This window comes from Morone saxatilis, unplaced genomic scaffold (assembly GCF_004916995.1).
Source record: "Morone saxatilis isolate NCDOM2014 unplaced genomic scaffold, NCSU_SB_2.0 Contig9, whole genome shotgun sequence".
In the NCBI taxonomy this organism is placed as follows: Eukaryota; Metazoa; Chordata; class Actinopteri; family Moronidae; genus Morone; species Morone saxatilis.
In genome coordinates, this window is record NW_023340268.1 from 1,804,436 (window position 1) to 1,810,894 (window position 6,459).

Here is a 6,459-nt window from a genome sequence, read left to right on the forward strand (position 1 = left end):
TTTAACACTTGTGCAAATCTGGAAACAATATAAATATGAAAGCCTCTATATTTTTGCAGTGTTACTGCCAATGGCATGAAATTTGGCATCATTTGTAAGTTTGTTAGAGTGGTGTACAAGGATTAATCCCTTTTTTCTTAGATGCTGTTATATCAGAAAAAATTAACATAATTTCATTGAACAGCTCCTTCACTACAACCTGTGATGTCCGCTACGTCCTTTGGCTGCGGCGGAGGAAGTGAGGAACAACAGAAGTGTGAGTCAGCTGCTCTGATTGACATTAGGTTTTATGAAGCAACTTTGATATATAACACGTTTTTTTGTGTTCTTTCAATTAGTAAACAATGACAAAGAGCAGACAGACACCAGTCTTCAGAAAGTCAAGCCAAACAAGGCATGCTGGGGTCAGGAGTTTCAGAACATGCAAAAAAAAAAGGTGATGCAAAGCAACTGTACTTTGAATTGTGCTTACTATTAAAAGGTACAGGTCTTGATTTATTTTTTCTTCCCCTTAGTTAATGGAGGTTTTGGATAAGACCAAAGATCCTAATGAACACCTAGCATTTGTGGACAATGTAGTCCTCACTCGATCAGACTTTTGTAGTCTGGGATTGATTGAGGACATGGATGGAACAGTAAGAATCAAGACCATACTGTCTTTACGCTAATGATGCTTATTGATTATGCAAGTTAGTGTAATTGTTAAACATTTTTTATAACCCATGTGTCTACATTCTGGCAGATCCTGAACAGCTGTCTCAAAGTTATAGAAAAGGTAATGTTTGTAAAATATTTAAATGAAATGGAATCGATACACACAATTTCTTTTTAACAATAATAGATCAACTACATCTGTTACAGAGAGTGGCGGGAGTGTTTGCAGCAAACAGCCATGTTACAGCAACTTGGTTTCCACCAGTGTCCTTGAACCCTTTGGATCACCTGCCGGTAATTTCTTTATTGATTCTTCAATATGTTAGCTTTTTTAGTTTTTAAATAATGAAGTTATTTTTTTAATAAATGAAGTACTCACATTTTATATTAACCTTTTTTCCTTTCTAGGTGAATGCAGCAACTCTGCAGTGCATTCTGCTCCCAGTTTGGATACCTGGACACTGGACTATATGTGTACGTAAATTTTGTTTTAGGCTTTTAGGCTTTTCTGTTTAAACTTACTATAAAACAAAGTCTCCCATTGCCAATTTTAATCATTGCCATAATTGCAGTGCATCACAGCTATAAGTCTTTAAGCATTGCCTGTAGTTTTCTGTTGTGTTCTGTACAAGGTCAACCTTAAAAGACATAAGAAAAATGACAGCAAAAATGTGTGTATGTGTGTCTGTTCATATTCTAACACATTGAACAGATAATGAAACCACAGAAAAGGGAGATTTACTTTCTCGATCCCCTTTATGGCATTGGCTGGAGAGATGACAGTCGAACCCTACCATTCAGGTTTTTAGGGCAATAAAGTTTCGTTCCATCTGGATGGTGGTAGTTCTGTTTTAGACCACCTGTTTTTTTTTTTGTAATCTACGGTTCTGTTTTATATAAACTTTGGATGTTTTGGCACATTAATGTATGACACAATTCCTATTTGATGCTTAAAAGTGATGGAAACAGAACCATAGATAAAATTTCACAGCAGGGCAGTTCTGTTTGAGCCCTTTATGACAATTATTATTATAACCATTAAGAGTTCCTCGGGACATTTTCTGCCATTTTGCCCGGTGGGTGGGGGGGTGTGAATTCTTGACAAAAAAATAACAGATTAACACACCATTAGTTTTTGTGATCAAACAATGCCCAATTTACTCCCATTAAAAATTTAATTTTTGATCCTTTATTTTTTGGAACTAAAAAACAAGTGCTTTCCACTTGTCCACCAGACTTGATCCCATTTTAGGCATACTGAAAGTTCTCTGCCACAAGGAACGAGTGGGTAAGTGAAATTTGCAGAACTCTTAAGGTTAAGTTGAAGTTCCAACCTCTGGAAAGTTCATAAATGTTCAAAGCATTTATTATATGTTTGTGTATAAATGGTTTTTAAACTTTACATTACATTTACTTTTCCAATACACTGTTTTCACAGAACTATAGCTCAGACCTTGCCCCCTGGACCTTGGAGGACTTTTGGTGCAGATGATAAGGTATTTTTTTAAATAACTCTTATGAACTGTACCACTTGATCATCATTCTTTCATTAAAAATTGTATATTGCTCATACCACAGGGCCTACAAAAGCAAGGTTCATCCAACAACTGCGGCGTGTTTGTTTTGATGGTAAGATGTTGGCTATTCAGTATATTTTACTGGTCATATTTGTGTAGAACAGTTTTTCAACTTATTATTCTCACACTTACGGCATGCAAATTCACACTATTGTTGCTCATACTGCTTGTATTTCTTGACACTGTTAGACATGTTTAGTAAACTTTTTACACTACATACACTGTTCATACATCTAAGTCCTAGGAGAGAGATGCTGATTTGATGACATGATGTGACTTCATGGCACCCTCTTCTAAATCCTCAAATTGATCAAACTAAACTATTGATTAATTCTTTATTTTTATTTACTATTTACAGGTAATCGTATATATGTGACAGATGGAAGCACAGATGGGACATATCAAACAGAGGTATGCATAAATTATGACGACATTTCATCATTGTGTACTAAATCAAGTCATATGTTATGTTTATTGTACTGTAATGTATCCACTTTAGACAGTATGTTGCCCCTTGTGTGCTTTGCATTTTTTTATGTTATATGTAGCAGCCTGTATGTCCAAGACAATTTTCCCTTGGGACAAATAAATAATCTTGAATCTTGATTGATTTACTGATTTCCCAGTTGATTCCACCTGTCAGACTTCTGCTACTGCCAGTCAGGAGGAGCCTACCTGCAGCCTGCATGACAAACATGTTTCCAGTGTGTTTTGGAAATGACCATACAATTGTGTTATTTGTAATGTATTTATTCTTTTCCAAAGGGAAACATGCATCAAATAAGGAGATGGTGGTGCCTGGTTCTTCTGGAAAACTTTCCTATGATGTAAGTGTCTAGAAAATTATTAATGCTTCACTTAAAATTTTACCATCAATTGTCTCAATGATAATTATATGACTACCTTTTTTTATAATGAATGGATATCATTGACTCACACAGATCTAAAGAGGAGATGACCAAAAACAGAAAAAGACGACTACAACTTAAAAGAGCACAGGTATGCTGTCATGATTAGTGGGATAGTCTTTAACCAATGTTTAAAGACTATATAAATGTATAAAGACAATACTTCAGGACAGCACTCAAATAAATGTTTGTGAAAACTTAAAAAAAATCCATGTGCACAGCAGTGATGAGCCTAGGTGTCAACTGGTGCAGGATAAATGAGTGTTAAACATTGTCTAATAATTATGGTACACTTCTAATATGCACACTCCATTTGTTACATATTTGCGATGGATCTGCTAAATTTTGTATCTTGTTTATTTTTCCATTTAAACACATTGCTCAGTAATAGTTACAAGTATCAGTAATGGGACGCAGCTGTATTGTGGGCTGTCTATCAGCAACTGAGGATTTCAATACACACCTGATCACAAATGTAAAAAAAATTTAAATTTAAAATGTACTGCAACGTTAAACAAAATGCCACTGTAATGGTGGACTGTATACAGATGGCACTGGACACCCAAGATGGAGACCAGCCATGTGCCAAGAGGCCTTACAGCTCTCCGCCAAAAGAGTTGGTTAGTGTGAAGGAAGTTTATTGCACACAAACATGTTACACACCATTAAAACCTGCACAATCAGTCATGCTTTTGTGTATCCATGGTCCAAAAATGACCAATTGCCTTGTTAATAGATTTCCATTAAATTGTTGCAATTATTTATTTGTTGTCTGAAATTAGTCTGTTCTGTTCGTGGCGCCCTGACAATTCGGGTGAGAATTTAAAAAGAAAAAAGATGCCATATTTTTAAATTTTTTAATAGTTAGTCATGACTTGGTCCAGTTTCTCCTCTTAAAAAAATTTTAACCAAAATTAGTGAAGTGGCTGTGATTTAACTGGCAGTAATGACTGCATGGTTGGATTTATTTTCTTGATTTCAACTTGGGTCTTGTAAACCAAGCGTTCCAGCACACAATAAACTGAATGGACATTCATAAAGGCAATTGAGCCTGGATCCAACAGACACCAGGCATTTATTCCGTGGGGGAGTGGATGGGAGGCCTGCGGCTTCTCCAAATGGAACCCTGGCCACTTAGATTGAAGGCCTTTGGAAGATGTTCCTAGATTTGGGAAAGGAATGACTTTTCTCATTACCTTTCAGCACCAGGAGCGATATGGCAAACTTTTTTTTCAAAACTCTGTTGTGGGATGAAAAAAACTTAAAAAATAAATGCAAATGTTCCTCTAAGAGTGACATCACCGTACCTCAGACCCAGACCAGTTATGGTTCTTATTGTCATTATTAGTATTGTTATTATTGTTGTTATTATTATCATCATTATTGTCATCATTGTTATTATTATCATTATCAACATAATAATTATTGTCATTATTATTATTATCATCATTAATATCATTTTAGTATTTCATTAACATTTTTACTGTTTGTCTGCTTGTTTTATGTTAATGTTTGTTGTTTGTTGTTAAATAATTTGTTCAATAAAAAAAAAAAAACAGTCTAGTGATCCCTTTAATTTTGATAACATTAAGAAAGTATCTCAGGTTACATTTGATTATGTTAAATACACATTAAAATATATTACTTTTTTCATCATTTAATGAATAAGGTATTTTTAAGTTAATCTGTTATTTTGTGAAATGTGTCAATATTGTATTTCATAATTAGTAAAACCAAAGATTAAGTTCATTGTGTTTAAATCCCTGCATTTTGCCACATTCATTATGGTTTCTTGTCCCTCTTCGGACACCGTATTAAATGAGTTGGGCAGTGGGCGGGGTTAAACGTTTAACCCCGCCCACATTGAGGTCTGCGGGCCTGCAGTCAGGGATACATGGGTTCTGCTGCAAGGGCTTCTGCAAATCCAAGAGTTACCCTGGCAAAAACATTCCAAAGGTGACCGAATAAAACTTTCACCATCACACCAATGTTAAGAGTATGTTATACACCCCATCTCCTGAGACATGTCATGCCATTTGCACAATTAATGGACTATTTTCTATTGGAAAATGCACATTATTATTGTTGCAAATTTGTATGTTCTCAGAAATTCATAGGTGAGGAGTAACTGCAAATTACAAATAGTCACAAATTGTTCCAGGGAAAGACATTATAGAGAATCTCATACACATTTACTTGACTGATTTTGGTGTAAGTGTTAATTTTCATTTTCTGTCCAGTGTCTGGGATTGCATGAGATTTAGGGTCGATATTATTTATGGATTTTGATTTTGATTAATGTGTTAATCAAAAATAATTCTGAATAACAAATTAGAATCCCAGATTAATGGAAGTAACAGCAGGTAACATTGTGCATAAAACCATCTGGCTATTAAATACTAGGTCTACAATGACCGTAGTAGCTATTGACACGGTTAAAATTGTTGCATTTGTTGAATATAATTTGCTTCTTGTTTATTGTGCTTGTTTTTCCGTCGACGAGAAGATACAGGCCTCAATGGCATTTTTGATAGAATTGAAGAGGTGGTCCTGGCAGTCCAGGGACTGCAAGAAGTGTCCACTACAATGAAGGAGCTGATGGAGTTTGCAAATTCCAACTGCAGGACAACACTGTCCCTGACTGAGGCCCAAGCAGCAGCTGTTAGAAATGCCTATTGTCTGCAAAAGTAATTTTTTTTAAATATTGTTTCCTTAAAAACCTGTATTACCCATAAATCAGAAGTTGTTAAAAAACATACACTTTGCAATGTCTTATTTAGCAGTGAATGACAATTGCTGATAATTAGATAAGTATGGAAAATTGCAGGTAAGGTGTTCTAACAACCACAAATGTGGATACAGTAAATAAACAGATGGTACCATAGACAAAGTTTTGTCTACTTAACACAGATATAAGTGCAAATCCTTCCATGAAGAATATAGACGAAATATAGCAATTCAATTCATTCAAATACTGTTTTCTGATTTAAATTGACAGGTCCAGTGGTTAAGCCCATGGTTTCATCGTGCTGCCAAAGCCTTGTGGCTGTAGGAGCTGCATTGAAGAGTGGCAGAGAAATTCTGCCTTTTGCCCAAAGTGTCGAGCTGATGATTTTGAAAGACTAAACAGACTCTCTGATGCATTGGCTGCATTGGGAAGCATACTCTGGGAGTAATACTGTACAGAATGCAATCATGAGTATTTGCATAGTTTTACTGTTCTTTGTGTTGTCTACAGATAAGCTAACTCTTTCATGCGCATACTTTTAGGTTTTTCTTTTACTCATGTTTCAATGCTGTTGTAGGAACATACACTTAAT